Below are 13,474 nucleotides of genomic sequence, written 5' to 3' on the forward strand. Positions count from 1 at the left end.
ACACACTTAATTGACTCACTGATCCTATAACAGTGGAAATGTTCTGACTTTTAGAAGTAAAAACAAATTGACAAAGGGAGTAGAGAACTCAAATATCGACTTTCTACAACTGAAAATAATCCAGGAAAGTATACAAGACAAAATGGATTTTATGCTATACGACAATTCATTTCAGGCATGTCAATGCGAAGTAAAACATAAACAGATGTTGGAAATAATTAACCTACTGAACCTACCTGATGAAAGGAATCCTGCAGTGAAAAAGTACAAGGTTGTCATGTTAGATGAAGCAATTATTTCTTTCCGAATACCTACAGCAAAAGGATGAATTCCAAGCTTAACATTCATGTGTTGCTATATTGCATGCATATTCTAGTTGGAAAATACAGAGAAATTCCGCGTTGAGGTTTCCATTACAAAACATGTGTATGTTACATGTTAAAATCTCACTAACTTGGTTAATTCACTACTGCTTATTTAGCACTTATTATGTGCTGTAGGGATATAAAGATGAGAAAGACATAGTCCCTGCCCTCAGGGCATTCACAGCCTACCTCCAAGGAGATATATAACTCCATGGGCAACTTCAATACCCTGTGACAAGGACAGTATGGAAGACACATGAGAAAGAACTACAACAAATCAACCATAAGTGCAGAGTGAACTTTTGAACCAAGATAAAACAACAGTATTTCGTGAGCATCCTTCCAAAGACGCTTAAAGCATTTGTGTGTTGGTGGAAGGAGGAGGGAAGCCAAAAGGAAGGTGTATAATCAATTTTTTTTTGTAGAGACAGGGGTCTTGCTATATTGCCCAGACTGGTCTCAAACTCCTGGCCTCAGGAAGCTGTCTTTCCACCTTGGCATCCCAAAGTGCTGGGATTACACATATGAGCATCCAGCCCATAATTTATATAAAACAGGACAGTTTTTCACTGATAGGACTCCTGTCACATGACACATGTCAGGACATTTGACATCCCTGGCCACCACCTAATAAATGCCAGTAGTAACACACACTTCCACAGCTCCTACATCATTTCCAAATACTGCTTACCCTAGTTTAGAACCACTTGGGCCATTCAGCAAACAACTATTCAGCAATACGAATACGGCACAGTCACTTCAACGCTCTGGATACAGGGGACAGTCCTAAGAAGACAAACTGTCCCCATTTCTATAGGCATTAACAAACATTAGGTCTTTAGGTAAGCACTGAGCATTTATGCCTTTTTTCCACAGATAGTACTTTAAGGAAAAAAAAAGCAAGCATTATGTCTTTTAATTGCGACCATTTAATTGTGACCCTACCTAGCACATAAGAAGCACAGAATTTTAATGTCAACATAAATCAAATATCAATCAAAAAAGAGTGGTATAGTTTATTAAGTCCTCCAAAAATCTAGCACCAACTACGTTGAACCAGGAATCTTGAGACAGAGTAAGGAGTGGTATTGGGAGAGGACAGTACACATGGAGAGATGATTTCTCGGGCAGGCAGGGCATGAGGCTTTCAACTTTGGTGTACTTATGCCAAGCATGGCCCACGTAGGATTTTAGACTTGGAAAATCTCCGTAGCCCCTGCCAGTTCCCCAATAAAACAGGCTCAGTGTTTGAGCTGAGGCTGAAGTAGGATCAAACGTTTTTAGGTCCTAGAGGTGAACAGGACAAAATATGTCACCTGGAAATTACAAAACAGTTGAGGTCCTTTGGCTCTTGAATAGATGTGAGCTTCTAGTTTTGAGTACTTGTGCCAGTCTTAAGTATTGAATTGGAGAAAGGCTGCCCCAAATCCCATTCATCATGATGTTTTAAACTACATTTAGGACCATGGAAAGAAACTGACAAGGGGTGGTCCCAGCTCCTAAGATGCTTGGAGCTTGTTTACAGGTTCTCACCACGGTCCACCACGTACATGGTCCTAACCTCACTCTGGATTTGTTAATCAAATACTCTCTGACCCTGGCTTTAGATTTTAGAGGCCTAATTCATGAATTCAGGCTTCTACTCTCAAATTCTAGTCCTTCCTGACACCCACCTGCTTTCCTGCCCTTAGGATCTGGGAGACACCAAGTAAACCTATGACAACTGCCCTTCTTTGGTTTAGACAGTTCTAGGAGGTTTCCATAACTCATGATCCATAGAAGCCTATCACATACAGAACACCTCCCAGTAATCCACCACCCAGGGGATTCCAGCTGAAAGGGCTGTCACAACCCTGAAGCCAAATAAGCAGCCCCACCTCCCAGGGCTTTAGGAAATGCATGAGCATAAATGTGCAGACAAGAGCTCCCGGCTCCCAGAAAGCGTCACTTCCCTCCCCTCCTGATGTTCTCTTTTGCAACGTAACCACCCATAGTTTCTTCAATTCTTGTTCACGCCCGTTGAAAGATATAGCTACATTCAGGAGAAAGAGAGAGAAATCCCTAGAAGAGAAGGAGAAACTGAAAGCCAGAGCAGAAAGTATAAAAGCTGATGCTAAAATGGTCCTGGAGATTAGGGTTAAGGGAAGAAACGGGTCCCTGGATATCAAAGTAGGAGCAATTTGCTTGGGTCCAGGGTTTGAATGCCAAGGAAAGGGCCTGAGAAAAGGCCTAGGTTAGGAGTCAGACCCAAGAGGCTTGCATAGAGCCAGGACATTCAGGATGTTACGTTCTCTGTGAAAGGGAGATTAGACAAGCTCCACCTAATAGCCCAAGGAAAAGACTAAACACATATCTCTGTAAAAGTGAAAAAATAAATAAATAAAAAGCTCTTAGGAGAAGTGATAAATTCCAAGCCTGTCTCATAAGCAGCCTTGGGTACTAAATTTACATTATGCAAAAGACGAAGAATTCGCAAGCTGTGAAATTAATGTAAAAGTAGAACTCAGACTGGTAATTCCACGAGGGTGCCTGGCAGAGGCAAAGCAAAACCGCTCTGCACAACATCAGAACTGCTCACAAGAAAGAGTCAAAAAACACAGGCGAAGTGATCTGTCCACCTGAGTGAGCGAAGAGGTGGGGATGGAGGGTGGGCAGCAAATAGTCCCTGCCTTGTGGAATACACAACCTATCAGGGTAAAGAGCTACACAAATGCTCATTTAATTGCAATTGGAATAAACACTATAAAGAATAAGCACAGGGCAAATAATTTGTGGCAATATGAAAAATGAACTTACAAAATTGACTTCCACCTTTTTATTAAAACTTAATGTATTCAATTTAACTACACCAGGGGACAGTCTAATGTTGAAAATACTTCGATGAGGAGGAATAGTGATTAATATTTACTTTTAGGCACTAATAAATGATGGCTTATTAGAATTGTTTTTTGCAGTCATAATCAAATAATTTACCTTCCAAACTTCTTACCACTGATGGTTTTCAATGTTTTTAATATTTTAATGCATATTTACAGTATAAACTGTACTGAACATTTAATATTTATGATTAGAGTGTCCAAGGTATTAAGAACTATGTAACATTTCCTAAAATTGTAGGAGCTGATGAAAAGAAAGCTTTTGAGAATATAGGTCCCATTGTTCTATCCATCACATTTTTTAATTTTGTTTTGACATCTCTCTACAGTTTGTATTCCCAAGTAACAAAACATTTCTAGAATGATAATGCAGTGCTTTTCAAAGAATAACATCTGTCAATTGTCTCGAGTTTCTTTCCAGCGCTAAAGTTATCTGTTCTTTGAGACAGACAGAACCAAGCATATAAATGATATATGTTTTAAAATATGTATGATATTGTGGATGTATCTAATTTGTTTATGAAAAGGCAAACCTCTAAATCCAAATTAAGATAGATTATACTAATTTAAGAGCTTTTTCTTTAAATGTTTAATACTTGCCTTGCTTTGATGTATCTACTTTTATCCTTTCCAAAGAAAATATAATTTAAGAATTATGATTGTGAATTAAGCGATTATAAATAAACCTATTTTCAATAGAAGAAGTTAGAAACACCCTCCTTTTGGAAATATAACATTAAATTGTATATTAAAAGTATATTAAATTATTCACTACTTTCAAAAAAATTCTTCCACGACTACAAATAAAGTTTGTCTTAGGGTAGATACAAAAATACAAAAGTAAAAAACCTCCTGAAATTATCAAACTAAAACTTATCTACTTTTTTTTTTGCTTTTTAAAAAATTTAAAACACCCACACATTTACAGAAGAGGTGAAAGTACAATACAAAGAACTTCTTTTCTGAAACATTTGATACTAAAATTACTCACTAGATGCTCCATCACTCTGGAATACATTAGTGGATATCTTCCGCAGACAAGGAAATTCTCCTCCATAAACACAACATAGCCATCAAAATTAGGAAGTTACATTAAGACATTGCTGCCACCTAATTCTCACACCCCATTCTGGCCTTTTCCAGGAGTCTCAATAGTACCCCTTCTACCAAAAGAGTTACTTTAGAGTCACAATTACACTTAGTTTTCATGTCTCTTTAGTCTTCAGTCTTCCGTTGACACTTCTGTAAATTACAGGCCAGTTATTTTGTAGAATGTTTTTCAGTTGTGGTTTAGGACTAAATTCAGGCATCTTTGGGAGAAATATCACAAAAGTGGTATCACATTGTTCTCACTGCATCCTATCAATGTGTCCTTGTGTTGATGATAATCATATCAATCCCAGGACAAAAGTGGCGCAGGCCAAGCTTCCCCATTGTAACATCACTCTCTCCACCGCTGAAATTAATAAGTGTGTTCTGGAGACTACTTTGAAACTATGTTAATATCCTATCCCTTCAAATTTTCCATTTCTTTTTTATTCACTTATAGAAGCATGGATTTTCAGTTTCCTATTTTACTAGATTGTTTATATATAACCTGTTATACCATGATTCATTTTGATGCTCAACTTGGCCTCCATGTGGCCTCCAGGAGCCCAAGCAGCCTGGCTTCTCTGTCCACGTGACTTGCCCCCATCATTCTTTCAGCATTGCCTTGCTTTCTGGAGCAAGATGTTTTGGATTCATCTTGTACTTTCCTTGCCTCACACTTGGAACCAGCCACTTCTCCAAGGAGCCTGACTCCTTTAGAAAATGACACTTAAAAACCAAGCTCTGGATCCTCCTTGGTACTCATAGGATGTGCTCGTTGCTCTTGGGGCATCGCTGCTCCCGGTTCCTCTCAGTGGACAGAGCAGGAGGGAAAACGTATTTATACAGTGCACACTCCCAGGTGTGCACACACACGCTTACCTCCATTTCTGTATCATCTACCTTCACACATTGCAAACCGCACATTCACAACCATACCTCTGATTCCAATCCTGTATCACAGGGTTCAAAATCTGGTTTTCTGCCTTTCCATATTTTTAACTCCTTCCTCCAACAGAGAGAAACCAGGCTTATTGTTAATACGTTTAACTGTTAGAGCAGACCCCCGGTCTGTACCTAATCTCGCCTGTCCCAGCCCCAGCTAGTTTCAGCATCCTGCCCGGCTGCCCCTACTCGTGGACACTCGCTCATCCTACTCAGACTCTGCCCCTGCCTTGGGCTGACCTTCCACCCGCCGTCCTTGCTCTGCTTGGGTGCCAACGCGCCCTGCGGCTGTCCTCGCCCTGCTGTCCCTCCCAGCACCTCAGAGCCCACCTTCCTCCGTCTACTGAGCAAACTCAGGACTGAGTCGTCCACCAAGGGGTGAGAAATAGGAAAACCCAAAGTTTTGGAATCTATGGAAAGCAATCAATGCTAGTCCTTTTTCACTCTTTTCTCTCTCGAAACATATATAAAAGAGGAATAAAACTACAAGACCTGGATCCTTCGGCTTTCGGCTTTCCCAGCTACTGTTAAGCTAGTAGCAGGTATGTGTGAGTCTTAACGCTTTATGCTATAGCAACAGGACCGTTGCAGGGTGTCATTTATCCCCTCCTACCGGAGTTAACACTCACGCTCGGGAAACCCACAGTGAGAAAGCGGCCTATTCCCGGACCCCACTGCACAGCACTCAGCACTCTATTTAGGGAAAAAAATGCCAATTTGGATAATTTTTCCTTTGCCATTGAGAAATGTGAGTGAAAGGACAACTTTTTAAAGGAAAGCTGTCTTTTAAAAATTAAAAAATAAATTTTAAAAAATTTTAATTTAAAAAATGTAGGTGTCCCATGAGTTTCATTCACTTCCATTAGGAGGTACGAAATAACATTTCTAGAAGGAGACTATTTCTTACCTGTTGGGAAGTCCCTCTTCAAGGGATGAAGGGAGAGAGTTGCCTGCTTTTAGGGGTTTCAGACACAAAATTAATTAGGAATGTATATTTCTCACCCAGAGAGCATTTTTCTTCCTCTTATTTACATTCAGTTGGTAGAGGTTAGGTTATAGAACAACAGAAAACACGTTGTTGCTACCAGAGGGTCAGGCGAGCGGGCCAGCTGGGGTTGTCATGGGCAACCCAGCCACTGACCAAGGTGCACACAGGTCGGGTCTTACACGTCCTTCCTTGGGGCCACTAAACTTCCTCTCTAGGACACCTTAGGAAGGGCTCATCTGTTTTAAGTTCAAACAGGTGGGGAAGCTTAATCCTATTGTTACACAGAAGGAGGCAGAATAATTAGACCTATATATACCAAGTCTACATTTTGAACTAAAGAACCACAAAGCCCAAGCAGAAAGAGGGAATGGGTCTCTGAAATTTGTCCTAACCCCTTTAGGGAATGAAATTGGACACAGCCAGGCCATCCCTCAGTCATTCCTGGCTTCAAAGACCCTTCCACTCCCACGCCTAGGGTCGGTTGCCCCGAGTGGGCAGCTGGGTGTGAGAGCTTGGAGGGGCCTCCCCAGGGCTATTTTTAACCTGGTATTTTCTGCTTGCAGACTTTCCACCCGGACAGCCCCAGGTCCCGGGGATTCACTCCAGCTGGGACATTGGAGAACTCAGCTGGCCTGTGGCAAATGTTTAGCCAAGACTTGGGAAGCTCAGAATTGTCATCTCCTTTAGACCTCAGGGTAGGAGACACAAAACAGAGCTGAGCAAGAGAAGCAATGCTGACTCTGGAGTTACTTAGCAACCAACTGCCGGGCTTGTTGTTGGAGGAGGACCCTGTGTGTGCCCTGGTCAGGGAGGGAAAGCCAGCCAGAAAGTCTCTCCTAGCAATCGCCCATCTCCCTCCCCATAGCAGGGAGGCCTGGGGGGCCCTCCTGCAGGCCGGGGATTCTGAGGGGCTCTCCCACACCTACCTGCGGCTGATGAGCATCACCTGGGACTTGTTAGCAATGTGAATTATTCTTGGGCCCCAAACCAGACCCGCTAAATTAGAAACTCTGACCGCAGGGACCCAGCAGTCTGGGTTAGATCAGGTAATTCTCATGCACACTCAAGTTTGAGACTCCCTGGCCTAATCACACATTCACTAACATAGATAAAGATAAAGGAAACTTTAACCCTACCAAACCAGATTGCACTAAGTTTTTTTATTAATAGACTATTTTTAGATTTATAGGAAAAAATTGGATAGTAAAGAGAGCCAGTAACTTTTTCTAAACCATGTCTTTTCTGCTCTACAACTGTACCCTGATATGAAAAACCTTCCTCCTCTGTCCATCCTCAAGAGCGGCGATAAGACACCAGCTGAGATTTTGCTATCCAAGGCTGCAGTTGAGTCAGAGAAAGAAACAGACCCCAGCGCTGAGGGAAGATGGCAGTTCCATACACGGACCCTAGCAAGGACTGCAGGAGGACACCCAGCCCAAGCTGACAGGAAGCCCACTGTAATTGCCGGAGACGCCGCAGCCAGGGCAACACCTTCCCTAAACAGTCTTGGGAATGATGTTAATATCAGCGCATTGGTTTGTATTAGTTTCCTATTGCTGCTAAAAAAAAGTTACCATAAACTGAGCGGCTTAAAACAACACAAATTTATTCTGTTATGATTGCGGGGGTCAGAAGTCTGAAATCGGTTTCGCTGGGCTATAAGGCACAGTGTTATCAGGGCTGCTTCCCCCTGAAGGCTCTGGGGAAGCCTTTTTCATCTTGCAGCAGCTGCCCGTATTCTTTGGCGTGTGCCACTTCCTGCATTTTCAAAGCGTGTCCCTCCAATCTCTACACGTGTCATCATGTCACCATCTCCTGCCACTCTGACCCTCCTGACTCTCTGCGATAAGGACACTGTGACCATATCGGGCCCTCCCAGATAAGCCAGGGTAATCTCCCCATCTCAAAACCCTCAACTTAATTACATCTGCAAAGTCCCTTTTGACATATAAGGTAGTGTTCACAGGTCCCAGGGGTTAGGACGTGGATATAGCGATGTGGTCATTATTGAGGCCACCTCACTCCATACAGCCCTGTGCCCCCTGATACAACAGACACCGGCCTCACGGTGGTCACTGAGCACCTGAAATGTAGCTCATTTGAATTGAGACGTGCCATAAGAGTATTGAAATTTAAAAAACTTGTTATGAAAAAAAGGTGGTAAAATATTTCATTAATTTTTATATCGATTACATTTTAAAATTTTAAAATCATGGATACATTGAGTTAAATGAAATGTTATTAAAATTCATGTTTCTTTTTGCTTTTCAAATGCAGCTACTAGGCGATTTTAAATTACATATGTGGCTAACGTTTTTATTTCTATCGTATGGTGCTGCTCTAGACCACAAAGTGTAAGAAGAAAATCAAAGTCTCAGGGCCACCCCACCACCAACTGCTTATGCAGAAGAGAAGGCAAAAGCCGCAGGCACCTGGGAAGAGCCGGCCCCACAGATCATTCATTAAGGAAATTCCTTGCTAACCTCCCATAAGCAAGGACATGCAAATTCTACCTATGTCTAGCACCTAAAGCTAAAGCCTATCCATTCCACACTAACGAATTACAAGTTTATCTCACAGGTTACAGAACTGGAGACAAGACAGAATCAGACATTCTTCCACCTACCCAGGGACGCCTATATAAATGATGCTTCCTTCACTCCCTTACTTAATGTAAAATATAGATTTCTTGGGCCTCACAAGAATGTAAACACTGCCTCATCACACTCCTACTCCCCACCCCTGCCTTTTACCTTCTGTTTGCCTTTAAAATGCTGAAGGTTCCAGAAAAACAGCCACAGCTTATCTGCAGTTCGAGTTTTTGCCAGGCACGTCCTCAAAATCTTGGCTTAATAAACCTGCGTTGATTGAGATTTTTGCCTCAGTCATTTATTTGGGTCAAAAGGAAAGAGGATGACATCGACTTTCACTTGATTTTTGCCTGACTCATACTCATAAGGGAGCCTGGACTTTGGAAGCAATGTTTCTTCTTGCTCTAGGGAGAGTCACTAACTTCCCAGAATTCAGATTTCAAATGCAGAGGAATATTATATTAGAGACATGCACAACTAAATTCTCCACTAGATAACAACAACAACCATTTATCTAGCAATTTGGATTCTTATAAAGCACTTTCATAATACAGGTTATTTTGAGGCCTTAATTAAAAATGTAAGAGAGGTATTATTCCACTTTCTAGAGCAGGAACCTGAGCCTAAGGGAAACCAACTTGCCAGAGGCACACCGAACTAATTAGCGATGAGCTAGAACTTGAGCCCAGGTCTGTGCGCCTCTGCACCCAGGGCTGCCGACGCTAATTTCCTGGCTTGGGTTTGAAACAGTTTAATTAGAGTGAGCTCTACTTCCCGAGTTCTTTTACCTCCAAACTTCCTAAATTTCAGAGATCCCAGAATTCTCTGTCTTTACATGAAAATTCTGCTCCTTCGCTACTCTGAGCACATTTTGGTTATGTTTTTTATTTCTTAACTTTGAATGTATGGGTGCATATGTCCTACCTAGCTATTTAAAGAAGAGGATTTTCTCCTGTGTCAAACTCTTCCTCCACAGCATCCGGAGGCACAGCCGGCTCCCAGCTTGGTCCTGGGCCATCTGGTGGGAGACCCCAGTACCCATGACTGTCCCGCTCCATCCTTTCCGCCACCCGTGACCTGCACAGAGAGGTAAAGTGTTCGGTTCTGACCTACAACCAAAGAGAAGCCAGGGCTGCGGTGATTTGAACTACCTCCCAGCTTTCCTCTGATTGGTCTTCCTTTGGGGTCACTGCAAAAAGAATTAGCAAATACCCACTAAGAGGGGAGCAGACATTAAGGTCAACTAGATGCCCCTTACCCAGGCAGCACTCTCATGGAATAATAAGAAATGTGCATTTGGTCTCCCCCAAACTTCCTGCTCCAGAGCTCCTAAATCCCTTGGAATTTCCCAAGTAATGAGAGTGATCAGAGCACCTTTGGTTCTAAGGAGGTTCACTTTTTGGGTTTAATGATTCTTGCATTCTTGATGGCCCTAGGTAATTTCAGGAGGGGGGCTGGTCACCAGCAAGACCAAACCCTGAGTAGGTGTCTGGAACTTTCAGCCCTACTCTGCAATCTTTGGGGCAGGGAAGGCACTGGAAATTGAATTAATAATCAATCATGCCTATGTGATGAAAAGGCCATAAAAACCCCAAAAGTGGAGAAGTTTGGAGAGTTTCTGAGAGTTTCTGAGTTGGTGAACACATCCACATGCTGGGAGGTGGTGCACCCCAACTCCATGGGGACAGAAGCTTCTATACTCGGGACCCTTCCGGACCTCATCATCTGGATGTTCATTTATATCCTTTATCATAAACCAGTAAATGCAAATAAAGTGTCTTTCTGAGCTCTGTGAGCCTTTAGAGGAAATTATCAAACCTAAGGAAGGAGCTGTGGAGACCCCTGATTCATGGCCAGTCAGATGGGCAGGTAGCCCAGGACTCACAACTGGCACCTGAAGTCTCGTGGGGCCGAGCCCTTTAACTATGGGATCTGACACTCATCCAGATATAGTCTCAGAATCGAATCGAATTGTTGAACACTCAGCTGGCGTCAGAGAGTTGGAGAAGTGGTGTTGGAAAAGACAACACCCACCTGGTGTCGGGAGGGAAAAAACGCGCCAGCTCCTCAACCGCCAGAAAGGGAAGAGGGAAAAAATAAAGAGAAATGGTAGGGTGTCCTGCTCATTTTCTGCTGCCACATCACAATTACAGCTCTCAGATCTAGAAAGGCCCTTGGAGAATGAATAGTCCAACTACCTTATTTTACACATGAGGAAACCAGGATCAAAAAGGTTAACTGACTTCTGTAAAATCTCACGGCAACTTAGTATCACTCTAGTCTTCAACTCTCATCTCTGATTTTGCTTGACTTGGACAAAATTGTGTTTTAAAGGATCACAGAGAAATAGTAAGTAAAACAAGGTAGCTCTGATTTCCAAACCACATTACAGAGGAGGGGCATCTCGCTTGCAGGATAAGGCTCTGAAATAAGCACGTGGAAATCAGTGTACCATCAAAATAATCCGTGAAAATCCTTGGGACAGTGCCATGTTGGAGGCCAAGATAACTTCTGTCAATAAATGCCACATGGTCAGTATTTCCAGGGCTGGACAGGCTCATCAGTGGAGTACCAGATTAATCCATTGGCTTGAGGTTAAAAGACAAAAAGGCACGGATCTGTAAACGCAGGATCACACACTGAACTGCAAGATGGATACATATGAAAGGCACGGAGCTTCTGAAACTAATGACAGATTTCCTTCTCTCATCTTTTGCTCTTTACTCCGGGCACTGGGTAGAATGCTGATTAAAGTTATCTCTCTTCCCTGCACTCCTGCTCTGGGGTTTATTGCTTAGTTAGAAATGAAGCTTTGCAAGCACATGTACATATCTTTGTTTTGTTTCTTGATGTATCTCCAGTGCTTAGTACTGTGCCTGGCACATAAATGTTTGATAAATGGGTGAATCTATTCCTCTTTTTGTCCAGGCTGTGTAGTGGAATTTGCATAAGTTAAAGTTATTTAGGTCTAGCCTATGGCTTTCGCTTCTTGCGTAGTTGTGGTGCCCTAGGCAGAAAAATTCATATCAAACTATTCATAAAGAGATTTTTCACCATTCATGGGGTTCAGGGAGCCCCAGGTTAAGATTTCCTGGTACTGTCAACCTTTCACAGGCTGCTGTGACACTTCAGCAGAATGACACCTTCATGGCCCCAGACACACTTACATCTTCTATTTTCATAGCTACATAAGGACTTTTCATTAAAACTCCCCCAGTGCTAGAAACAAACGGTACTCTTCAAGTGCTGTCAGCCTAAAGGGTCCAAGGGGTCAGGGGCTAAATAAGCACAAGCTGGTGCCACCACAATGGTCTTTGCAACTCACCGCTATATTTTCTGCCCTACTCCTAAGTCAGCCTGTCGGCTCCCTGTCCTCCTCCACAGATGTCTACTTGAGCCTCTTACAGAGTTTCAGCACTAACAGCAAATGGCAAGGTGGACCATGGACCACCCTGAGTCCCCAGACAGCCTGATCAAGCATTGACACTGCATCTGTCACCACAAGCACTGATGGTTTAGACATGTAGAAATGCACCACAGGAGAATTTTCAAACAGCTGCTGTAAGGTGAGCTGATAGTGGCAATTGTCACAGGCTGGGGAAGACATAACTCACAGGCACCCTTCAGCAGAGCTCAGAGCAGAGAAGATGCTGCCACGGAACACTCAGGAATGAGGCAGACCGACCAGCCAGGGCTCCAGGACGACAGTGGCTCTTTCAGAGTGAAGAAAAAGACTGGAGACAGGGCTGGGGACAGTGACAGGCTTGGGAAAGAGCAGCTGATTCAGCAATTCCAAGGTGAGTCGGCCCATGGACTCCACACCCAGGTAGAAAGCTCTCATTAGCAGAATATAATCCCCCAACCTGTATGATGAATGTCTTTCTGTGAAAATGATAAACATTAAGGACTAATACTTGCTAAAGCAGATTTAGCAAAGCCCCAGAAAGAGAATATAATCCCAGCGGGTAAGGAATAGAGAGAGGGAAAGGACTACCTATCTATGCATCTGTACTGGCTTAAATAGTGTCCCCCAAAATTCATGTCCATGTGAACCTCAGAACATGTCCTTACTTGGCTATAGGGCCTTTGAATTTGTCATTAGTTAGGATGAGGTCATACTGGGTTAGGGTGAGGCCTAAATCCAATATGACTGGTGTCCTTACAACAAGAAAACACCCTATAAAAGAAAATAAAAACCTCAGGACCACCCCCAACTCTTTTTACAAAAGGCAAGTAAAGGCCTCAGGCACATGTGAAGAACTGAACCCACAGATCATCCACTAAGGAAATTCCCTGTGCTGGCCTCCCACAAGCAAGGACGTGCAAAGCTACGGTAATCAAAACAGTATGGTACTGGCATGACATGTGGACCAATGAAACAGAACAGAGAGCCCAGAAATATATGGTCATCTGATGTTTGACAAGGGTGCCAATACAAAACAGGGAAAAGACAGTCTCTTCAACAAATAATGCTGGGAAAATTTGATGGCCACATGCAAAAGAATAAATTTGACCTTTATCTCACAGCATGCATAAAAATCAAGTCGAAATGGATTAAAGGCGTAAACACAAGACCTGAAACTATAAAACTCGTAGAAGAAAACAGAGGAAAATCTTGAC

The sequence above is a fragment of the Propithecus coquereli genome, unplaced genomic scaffold, assembly GCF_000956105.1.
Source record: "Propithecus coquereli isolate 6110/MARCELLA unplaced genomic scaffold, Pcoq_1.0 Scaffold143, whole genome shotgun sequence".
In the NCBI taxonomy this organism is placed as follows: domain Eukaryota; kingdom Metazoa; phylum Chordata; class Mammalia; order Primates; family Indriidae; genus Propithecus; species Propithecus coquereli.